At 37.8% G+C, this 12,107-nt stretch overlaps 1 protein-coding gene across 4 annotated transcripts in view; it reads right to left on the bottom strand.

Annotated features, from left to right (window-relative positions):
• CADM2 (cell adhesion molecule 2) overlaps positions 1-12,107 on the bottom strand; it is a 1,267,507-nt gene that overhangs the window by 228,875 nt on the left and 1,026,525 nt on the right. The window lies entirely within an intron of this gene.

Genomic DNA, 12,107 nt, shown 5'->3' with positions numbered 1-12,107 from the left:
TTTCCTCCTCAAATCAGCTCTTTCAGTCATCCACATCTCAGTTAACAACTCCAGTTAACAGTTTGCTTTGACCAAAAAAAGTAATTATATATATAGAGAGAGAGAGCTGTTCCTTTGCCTCTGTTTTTCACTTACAAAGCTTCAAATCTGTCAGCAAATGTTAACAGCTTTATACTCAAAATATGTCCCAGATTCACCACTGCTCACCTTAACTCTTCTCACCATGGACCAAGTGACCCTGATATCTTTGCTGGTTACTAAACACATTTCTGATTCTACCCTTCCCTCTTCCATCTGTTCTCAATGCAGCAACTGGAAGGATTCCATTAAAACATAAATCAAGAGTATGTTACTCTTTTGTTCAAAACACTTCAAGAACTTTCACTTAGAGGAATTTTAGGAGTCCTTCTTTTGATATTCAAGGCTCTCATTGTTTGTTCTGCTTTATTCTGTCTTGTTACTTTATCTTTGTTCATTCAGCAGCCACTTTACCTTCTCTCTCATTAGATCTTTACTGGGAAACAGTAACTCCATGCCCTCCAGATCGTTATTTAAATTCCACCTCTTCAGTAAAGACTTCTCTTGTCTCCATTTCCAAGATTTCAATTCCTTCCTTCCCATTTCACGTTCTCTCTCCATGTCTTTTTTCCCCTTAGTGTTATTATCATCAGACTATTGTTTATCTCCTTTATTTTCTGTCTCCATCCAGCAGAATTCAAGTTCTAAAAAGACAAAGTCTTTCTTATGTTCACAAACAATGCCTAAGTACCTAAAATAGCACTTAATGCAGACAAGGTGTCCATACATAATTAGATATGAGCAAATAAGTAATAAACTGCCTGCAGGGAGATACTTCTTCTAGAAGAAAATGTAGAAAATATCTTTGTAACTTCAAGATAGTAACAGTTTTCTTAAAACACAAAGCACAAAACATAGAGACTATTGTTAAGTTGACTACATAATATAAATTAACAGTTATACACTTTTGTGATTGGCAATATTGAATTAAAAATATAAGCAAACAATGACAAAAGTACAGAATCACTGGTTTCTTATACTTTGCTAGAAAGACTGTAAATTCATATAAATGCTTTAGAAAATAACTAGTGAATATCTAGAAAAGCTGAAGACAGTCTCACTTTTTAAATAACCGTTTCCCAAATACAAGTAAATATGCTATAGAGATTCTTCTCACGTGTATAAGAACCTTCCTTATAATACTGTTTTAGTGTAAAGTTTTTATTTTTTATTTTTATGGACAAATTATAGGCACATATGGTATTTTTCTCTATAGGAATAAAAATAGTAAAAATTAATGAATGTAAAACCTAAATTAATGTGGATAAATCTCAAAAAAACAACAAAATGAGAAAGTAAAATTTCAGAAAAATACATATAATGTGTTTTTATTTGCGATATTTGAAAAATGTAAAGTAATAGAGCTTATGATATATACATATGTAGCAAAAACATAAAACTCACAAAGAAATGATAAACATGTAAAGAATTTTGACTATTTTGTGGAGAGAATGAAAAATAACATGATGAGGAATGAAGAAACAGGGGACTTCATTTGGGGATATTTTATTTTTCTATATAAAATGTGAAATAAATTACAGAATAAAACAATTTTTATTGGATGCTGGATAGGGAAAACACTGATATTTGTTATATGATTCACTATATTTTGGGTACTTTTAAAATAACTTAAAATACAAAGTAACTGAGAAATTATATTCATCATCAAAAATAATTCATTGTTGATTTCTGGCTTCTCTAAAATGCTTTTCTTTCTTTTAACACAGAATATATTTTTTCAATAAACTGAGACTAGTTTTTACAATAATTAAATAAAAACAATCTCGGTTAAAAATGCATATTAAAAAAAAACCAGAATAGGAGAATACTCTCAGTCACTGAAAAACCAAATCGAGGTTAACTAATGTATATTGCATTTCATCTTATAATCAAAATAATCTATAAAGAATAGTTTGCTATACAGTGGCTCTTATTTACTTTCTATAAGATTAAAGTCTGGTATCACTCATATGGGACAATTAACAGAGTAGATTAAAATAATATGCAAAAAAATTGTAATGATTAAAATAAATCTCAATTTACATAAGCCTAGATGTTGTCAAACCCAAGTTCATGTACCTCAAGCACAGTGAAGCCAAATAAACTGAAACACCAGAGTTTGGAATGGAAAGAGACTTATTGCAAGAGCCATGCAAGGAGAATGAGGTGGCATATGCTCAAGAGACTTGAATTTCCCAATGAGGAAAAGGTTTTTAGACAAAATTTGGGAGTATGGCTACAAGATGCATGATTTTCTTCTGAATGCTTGGTGGTGAGTTAATGGGGTGATGTTCCAGGAATCTCAATCATCAGTATTCTGGACCCAACCAGTCTGAAGTCTACACCTGTGTTCAGCCTGAAGTTACCATCTTCCAGCTGGGTGGCGACCCTAGTTCCCATAGAAGAACTCAGAGATCATATATCAGATTGCTATGCACATACCCCAAGGAGGACCCAGTACCAGGCCCCATCATTGCACTGTTATTTTTCTGCATTCCCTCATTCTTCTAATTAGTACTTGTTTGACTCTTTGGAACTCAGGGAAAGTATGGGAGGTTGAACCCTTTTTCGTACAAAAAGAAAAATGGAACATGAAAAGGCTTCTGTATTTGGAAGGGTCCCACAGAGTCCTGCTGAGTTTCAAAGATGTTAAATACATAAACAAACAAATAAATAAATAAACACCTCCTGTTGGTTCTCCTGAGTAATACACTCTCTATGGTCTATTCTCAAAACAGCAGCCAGAATGATCCTGCCAAAACAAGCTTATGTCATTCTTATGCTCAGACACCTCCAATGGCGTCCTGTCCTACTCAAAGTAAAACCCCAAATTCTTACAGTGGCCCACTGGACCCTCTACAATCTGCCTCCTTTCTACCATTACTTCAGTGACCTTCCATCACACCCTCTTGCTCATTCTGCTCCAGTCACACTGACCTTGCTGCTGTTTCCAGAACACAGTATATATGTTCCCATCTCAGAGCTCTGCACTCCCTGTTCTCCTATACTGTAATGGTTTCTACCCTGATAGCCACAAAACAACTTCTTTCCCTTCCTTTAGGACCTCCCTGACCATTTTATTCCCCCAAAAGTATATATTCCCCTTTCCTACTTTATTTTCTCCATAAAACCTTTACCATTATAGCACATATACTTCTGCTGCTGCTGCTGCTAAGTCGCTTCAGTCGTGTCTGACTCTGTGCGACCCCATAGATGGCAGCCCACCAGGCTCCCCCGTCCCTGGGATTCTCCAGGCAAGAACACTGGAGTGGGTTGCCATTTCCTTCTCCAATGCATGAATGTGAAAAGTGAAAGTGAAGTCGCTCAGTCGTGTCTGACTCTTCGCGACCCCATGGACTGCAGCCTACCAGGCTCCTCCATCCATGGGATTTTCCAGGCAAGAGTACTGGAGTGGGTTACCACTGCCTTCTCCATAGCACATATAATTATTACTTATTACCTGACATCTTCAGTCATATATAATACTCATGGGAGACAATATTTTTGTGTATCTCCTGTATCCAGAAGAATGCAAGGTATACAATAAGTAATCAAGAAATATTTTTGAATGAGTGAATGAATTAGCTAATAAGTCAGTTCAGTTCAGTCACTCAGTCATGTCCAACTCTTTGCGACCCCATGAATCGCAGCACACCAGGCCTCCCTGTCCATCACCAACTCCCAGAGTCCACCCAAAACCATGTGCATTGAGTCCGTGATGCCATCCAGCCATCTCATCCTCTGTCATCCCCTTCTCCTCCTGCCCTTAATCTTTCCCAGCATCAGGATCTGTTCAAAGGAGTCAGCTCTTCATATCAGGTGGCCAAAGTACTGGAGTCTCAGCTTCAATAGCAGCCCTTCCAATGAACACCCAAGACTGATCTCCTTTAGGATGGACTGGTTGGATCTCTTTGCAGTCCAAGGGACTCTCAAAGGTTTCTCCAACACCACAGTTCAAAAGCATCAATTCTTCGGCACTCAGCTTTGTTTATAGTCCAACTCTCACATCAGTACATGACCACTGGAAAAACCATAGCCTGACTAAACAGACCTGTGTTGACAAAGTAATGTCTCTGCTTTTGAATATGCTGTCTAGGTTGGTCAACCTAGACAGCATATTCAAAACTTTCTTTCCAAGGAGTAAGCGTCTTTTAAATTCATGGCTGCAGTCACCATCTGCAGGGATTTTGGAGCCCAGAAAAATAAAGTCAGCCACTGTTTCCACTGTTTCCCCATCTATTTCCCATGAAGTGATGGGACCAGATGCCATGATCTTATTTTTCTGCATGTTGAGCTTTAAGCCAACTTTTTCACTCCCCTCTTTCACTTTCATCAAGAGGCTCTTTAGTTTCTCTTCACTTTCTGCCACAAGGGTGGTGTCATCTGCATATCTGAGGTTATTGATATTTCTCCCCCGGCAATCTTGATTCCAGCTTGTGCTTCCTCCAGGCCAGCATCTCTCATGATGTACTCTTCATATAAGTTAAATAAATAGGGTGACAATATACAGCCTTGCCATACTCCTTCCCCTATTTGGAACCAGTCTGTTGTTCCATGTCCAGTTCTAACTGTTGCTTCCTGACCTGCATACAGGTTTCTCAAGAGGTAGGTCAGGTGATAACAAGTATGTAACTAATATCTAAGAGTTTATATAAAAACTCTTAAAATATAGATAGAATTCAACCAAGTTTCTATATTTCATAATAAATATACAAATGTCAATAGATTCACAAGATAATAATCCCAACAAGATCAAGATATAATGAATAAAAGTTTCACTCATATATACAAACAATATTTTAGGAATAGGATATGCCTTCAAAACTTAATTCATGGATGGCTTAAGTGGAAACAGAAAAAAAGTTGAATGGAAAGTCACTTTTGAAATAGAAAGAATAAATATCATATATATGATAATGCTTTCCTAATTAAAGGTTAACATAATTCCAGCCAAATTCCCTCCGATTTTATTTTTCAAAAACTCACACAAATTAGCATAACATGAAAACTGACACAAGAACTACAAAGAAAATGTTTCATTTCCTCTAAGGACATTTACTATAAGGAACTGCTCTAGCAAGGGAAGTCAGGAGAATCACTCCTGAGAAAGTTATGATTGAACTTGGATTGGAAGAAAGAAATTAAGAGTCAACAAGTTGAATGTGTTTGAGGGTGAAGGAGGGTTCCTCATAATAAGGATTTACAGGAATGTTTAATGCATGGGGAAGGTTTTGTTACATAAAAAAGTACAATATAACCTATATAAATCCCCAGTGATGTTTAAATGTAAAAAAAGAAGAAATTAAAAAAAAAAAAAAAACACTAAAATGTGAACAGAGGTTGTATCATAGTGAAGGGATTGTGGGTGATGCTTATTCCTTTTCATCATTTCTGTACCTCTCAAATACAATACAATAAGCAGGTTCTATTTTTATACTAAAAATGTTGCAAATGGAAAGCTTTTTGGCTGAGACCTTCAAACACATTCTTCTTGTTCATTGGTATTAGATAAAAACTATAACAGTCAAGTCATTCCTTTGGAGCATCCATTTGTTTATTGCCTATCAAATAGCCCATTTAGTTGTTCTTTTCTATATTTTATAGTGGTGATAATACACTCCATGTCATGCTTCAGCACATGATTAATGTGTCAACATGAAGATGCTTTAGTGGTCTTTGGCATTCTATGGGTAAAGTGAACTCAGCAAAATCCAGCAAGACACATTTGCCAATCCTATAAAAATACAATATAAACTGTTGACTTGCCAGTTGCATACAGCAGCAAGTAAGGTGTTACTTTATTCAGCTCACGTACACTGGGTAATAACAGAGTAGTTTATTATCATTGCAGGTGCAGAAACCTGCCTACATTTCAGCCATCTGGGCTTCCTCAGGGTGGTATACAAGCAAGATATGTGAATGAAATATAGGAGTTGAATATAGTTTCACTGTTTTTTCTATTTTTTATAGGAGACTCTAAAAAAACTGTTCTGTACATTTTGGAAAGTAATTCTGCAGTGTTAGATTACTTTGGAAAGCCATTGACTTTTACTAATTTAAGCCCATTAATGTTTTCATTAAATTGCTTATGTCTAAATGATAATGGATATTCCGATGGCATTTTACAACAAGAAAATTGTGGTAAATGTAATATAATTGAACAAACAAAAGTTATAATTCCTGAGGTGTTAATGAACAATCTATCTTACCGCATATTTCGCCAACTGCAATATCATGACATGGAGGCCCTATTAATTAGCACTCAAGCATATGGAATTAAGCATTTCACAACCTAGAATATTTCACTCTTAGAAAGATACATCCGTCATATCTAAGGTCATAGATATTGTGAGTGTGCAGATTATAATTTTTCAATGAAATATGTTTATATCAAATCGATGGGTAATCAGATTTTTCTTCATTAGTAACACAAAACTAAGTAAAATGATTAGGACTGAAATTTAATGATAAGGTCAATAAATAACCTTATTATTCTTTCCACTTCTACAACTCCTGCGTCCAGAAGAGAGCATGGTAATACAACAAATAATCAAAAAATATTTTTGAATGAATGAATGAACTTTCTATTAAGTATGTAAATAATGTCTTACTATATGCTGAAACTCTTACAGTTATATAGAATTCAACAGTTTCTTGGAGAAGGCAATGGCAACCCACTCCAGTACTCTTGCCTGGAAAATCCCATGGACAGAGGAGCCTGGTAGGCTGCATTCCATGGGGTCACGAAGAGTCGGACACAACCGAGAGACTTCACTTTGACTTTTCACTTGCATGCATTGGAGAAGGAAATGGCAACCCACTCCAGTGTTCTTGCCTGGAGAATCCCAGGGACGGGGAAGCTTGGTGGGCTGCAGTCTATGGGGTCACACAGAGTCAGACATGACTGAAGCAACTTAGCAGCAGCAGCAGCAGCAGCAACAGTTTCTACACTTCATTATAAATACACAGATGTCTATAGATCCATAATACAGCAATCCAGTTCAAGATACATTAGATAAAATATTCACTTAAATATTAATAAAAATAACACTGAGAAACAAGATATGTTTTCAAAATTTAATTCATGACTAGGTTAAATGAAAATGGAAAGATAAATGAATAAAAAATTCATTTATAATGAAAAGAGTGAATTTTACAAATATGTCAATACTTTTCTAATTATCAGTTTAATACAATTTCCAGAATAAGGGAAATGAATTGGACATTTTTGGTTTTTTTTGGCTGATAATGCAAGTGTAAGTAAACAGGGTTTTTATTTCCCTTTAATAGGAGTCTCTGATGATCAGTTCAGTTTAGTCTCTCTGTCATGTCCTACTCTTTGCGACCTCATGGACTGCAGCACGTGAGGCTTCTCTGTCCATCACCAACTCCCAGAGCTTACTCAAACTCAGGTCTATCAAGTTGGTGATGACATCCAGTAGTAAAACTTACATTTAATTAAATTTAAAATATTTTAATGATCAAGAAAACATTGATGCCAGGAGCCTCTAAAACAGTGTCAAAATGCTATTAAGCTCCAAAGTCATGAAAATATTGTTAAAAGAACTGACTGCATCTTGTTAGCACTGACTTGTTCCCTTGTGTGCATTGTGCAAGCTAGGGCTCTTCAGTCGTGTTCGACTGTTTGCGAACCTATGGATTGTAGCCCACCAGGCTCCCCTTTCCATGGGATTCTCTAGGCAAGCATACTGGAGTGGATTGCCTTGCTCTCCTCTGGGGATCTTCCTGATCCAGGGATCATATCCATGTCTCTTATATCTCCTGCATTGGCAGTTGGGTTCTTTACCACTAGGGCCCCTAGGAAGCCCAATTTGTTCTCTTACTCCCTTTAAGTAAACTAGGCACTCACTATACAAGAGATCCTGATATGGATATAAGGAAAATAAAGAATTTATATTAGGCACCAAGCACTCAGCTGTAAGTGTTCTTTACACCTCCCCTTCTTTTTTTATTTTTTAAATTTATTTTTAATTGAAGGATAATTGCTTTACAATATTGTGCTGGTTTCTACCAAACATCAACACATTAATCTTAGATTCCCTGAGCTTTTCTACCATAGTTTGGTTTGAATCTTGACTCTCAGGCTTGGCTTTATATTTTGCCCTTTGACCTCAACATCCTTCAGAAAAAGTCTTCAGGGCACTGCTTTGCCCATCTCATCATAGAAGGAGGAAACCTAAGTCAACATCTTAAGTTTTGCATTTAACCTTTTCCAAACAATTCATGATTAAGCATATGTTGATGCCTGTAATCCTTGATTGCATTTCCAGTAGTGAGTGAATGATATAGACCATAACAGAAAAGAAAATTTTAAATATGTTATGATGTCCCTGAGGAAACAATGGGTTATACAGCAGGGATCCCCAACCTCTGGGGCCACAGGCCAGTACTGGTCTACAGCCTGTTAGGAACTGGGTTGCACAGCAGGAGGTGAGCAATAGATGAGAGAGTGCAGCTACATTTGTATTTATAGCTCTCCCATGGCTCACATTACTGCATTATCACAATGCAATCATAATAGAAATAAGATGCACAATAAATGAATCATCCAGAAACTATCCTCACCAATCCCCACCCCAGTCAGTAGAAAAACTGTCTTCCACAAAACCGGTCCCTAATACCAGAAGGGCTGGGGACTGCTGGTATACAGTTTGAGGTAATCTATTACTGAAGGAAGGGAGAAGGCAATGGCACCCCACTCCAGTACTGTTGCCTGGAAAATCCCATGGATGGAGGAGCCTGGTAGGCTGCAGCCCATGGGGTTGCTAAGAGTCAGACACGACTGAGTGACTTCACTTTCACTTTCCACTTTCATGCATTGGAGAAGGAAATGGCAACCCACTCCAATGTTCTTGCCTGGAGAATCCCAGGGACGGAGGAGCCCGGTAGGCTACAGTCCATGGGGTCGCACAGAGTTGGACATGACTGAAGCGACTAAGCAGCATTACTGTAGGGAAAGTATTTTATCACCTTAGGTTAAATAAGTCATGCTCACAGTAAGTTTGTAGAAACTGGCCAAAATCTAATAAATCTTTTATGAAAGAGTACAGAGTGGATATCAACAAATTGGAAAATTCTTAAAGAGATGGGAATACCAGATCACCTTACCTGCCTCCTGTGAAACATGTATGCACGTCAAAAAGCAAGTTAGAACTGGAAATGGAACAACAGACTGGTTCAAAATTGGAAAAGGAGTAGGTCAAGGCTGTAAATTGTCACCCTGCTTATTTAACTTCTATGCAGAGTACATCATGAGAAATGCTGGGCTGGATGAAGCACAAGCTGGAATCAAGACTGTGGGGAGAAATATCAATAACCTCAGATATGAAGATGACTCCACCCTTATGGTAGAAAATGAAGAGGAACTAAAGAGCCTCTTGATGAAGGTGAAAGAGGAGAGTGAAAAAGCTTGCTTGAAACTCAAAATTAAAGAAAACAAAAGCAAAAACAAAAAACCAAAACCTAAGATTATGGCATCCAGTCCCATCATTTCATGACAAATAGGGAAAAAATGGAAACAGTGACATTTTATTTTCCTGGGCTCCAAAATCACTGGGGATGGTGACTGCAACCATGAAATTAAGACACTGGCTCCTTGGAAGAAAATCTATGACAAATCTAGACAGTATATTAAAAAACAGAGACGTTACTTTACATACAAAGGTCCGTCTAGTCAAAGCTATGACTTTTCCAGTAGTCATTTACCGTTTCAGGATTGGACCATAAAGAAGGCTGAGCACCGAAGAATTGATGCTTTCAAACTGTTTACTGTCCCTTGAACAGGAAAGAGATCAAACAAGTTAATCCTAAAGGAAACCAATTGACTATTCATTGGAAGGACTGATGCTGAAGCTGAAGCTCCAATACTTTGGCCACCTGATGGGAAGACCTGACTTATTGGAAATGGCCCTGATACTGGGAAAGATTGAAGGCAGAAAGAGAAGGGGACAACAGAGGATGAGATGGTTGGATGGCATCACTGACTCAATGGACATGAATTCGAGCAAGCTCCAGGAGATGGTGAAGAACAGGGAAGCCCGGCATGCTACAGTCCATAGGGTCGCAAAGAGTCAGACATGACTGAGTGACTTAATAGCAGAGTTGTTAACTGCTGCTGCTGCTAAGTCGCTTCAGTCGTGTCTGACTCTGTGCGACCCCATAGACTGCAGCCCACCAGGCTCCCCCGTCCCTGGGATTCTCCAGGCAAGAACACTGGAGTGGGTTGCCATTTCCTTCTCCAATGCATGAAAGTGAAAAGTGAAAGTGAAGTCGCTCAGTCATGTCCGACTCCCAGCGACCCCATGGACTGCAGCCTACCAGGCTCCTCTGTCCGTGGGATTTTCCAGGCAAGAGTACTGGAGTGGGGTGCCATTGCCTTCTCCAGAGTTGTTAACTAAATGTGTGCTATTTTCCTATATAATAATTATAGAATAATTGGTTTATCATCTGTATATTTGGAGAAAAATGGAGTAACAGATTTCTGAAAGGAATGAATGTAAAATATTGCTGCAATAACAGGCTAAAAATTTACATCTAAAAAGATATCATTTTTATAGTGTTCACCTAAGTGGAAGTACACAGCTTTATATTTTTCTCACTACCAATGACAACTAGACTATAGCAAAGAGAAAATAATTTCTGTTATTAATGTAATATATTTCAATTCCAAGAATTGTAAAAGAGAAGCAGGAAATTAAAGGATAAATTTGAACTAATGTAATGTGTTGCACTGATCTCTCTCTTAATCAGCATTTAAGTAGTGTATGATTGCTTAAGATTAAAATCCTTAAAAATGAAAAAATGATAACTGTTTTAAACTCCTTGAAGTCTTTATGGAATGAAAAAAATGGCAAATATTGCCAAATCCCTTTGGAATAAATCCCTCATTCTTTCGAAAAGGGAAGGCTGGATATCCATGTATCACTGAATCAGAACCCTCTGGATTTATACAAAATTTTAAATTAACAAGAGAAGAGAAACATAATTATCATGTAATGACATGTGCATATCTTATTTGTCAGACTCCTCTGAAGAGCAGAGCACATATCTTTAAGACTTAGTTAGCAGCAGCTTGGGCTGTGGAAAGAGACCCAAGGGCAAGCTTGAGAAAGCTACAGGTGGTGATTTCACTAAATTCTATCCATTGGGTAGCAACTTGAATGGAGTAGGAAAGAAATTAAGGAGATAAAACTGTGTAAGTCTGGATAGTGGAGGAGAAGATGTATGGGAGGGGAAGTATGCTAAGGTGCTTCAGTCGTGTCTGACTTTTTGTGACCTCATGGACTGTAGCCCGCCAGGCTCCTCTGTCCATGGAATTCTCCAGGCAAGAATACTGGAGTGGGTTGCCATGCCCTCCTCCAGGGGATCTTCCTGACCTAGTGATGGAACCCGCATCTCTTATGTCTCCTGAATTGGCAGGCAGGTTCTTTACCACCATCGCCTCCTGGGAAGCCCCAGTGAGAGGGGAGCGTAGGTTAGAAATCAGGAAAAAAAACTCATGATAGAATGAAAGGGGAAGGACTTTTGATGGAATCTGATAAAATGTTTCTCATGGGTGTAATAAACTTCTCCCCTTTTACTACAAAATACTTGGTAAATTCTACACAGTACATTCATAAAATATAGTAGTCTGGGCCAATCTGGGAAGTTACTAAGGTATATTCACGTGGTTAAGGGGCCAAAGGCCTGGTGGACAGAGAGGCTTGGAGTGCTGCAGTCCATGGGGTCGCAAAGAGTCAGACATGACTGGGCGACTGAACTGAACTGAACTGAACTGAAGGGGCCCAACAAACCAACCAACAAAGAAACCCCACAAAACAGGACTGTAGGTGGATATCTGAGTTAGAGCCATGATATACACATGTATTATTTTAGAATTAATTTCAGGGCGATGGTGAAATATGGCATCTGGGAGGATATTCCTGCTTTACACTTATATAATGACTAAGGTAAAAAAAACAGGTAAATTTTCTGCAGAGCTTTACATTGTTTTTCTGTAATAAAACATA

This window comes from Bubalus bubalis, chromosome 1, assembly GCF_019923935.1.
Source record: "Bubalus bubalis isolate 160015118507 breed Murrah chromosome 1, NDDB_SH_1, whole genome shotgun sequence".
Lineage (NCBI taxonomy): Eukaryota > Metazoa > Chordata > Mammalia > Artiodactyla > Bovidae > Bubalus > Bubalus bubalis.
Note: the sequence above shows the minus strand (reverse complement) of the source record. Positions and strands in the feature narration are given on the sequence as shown.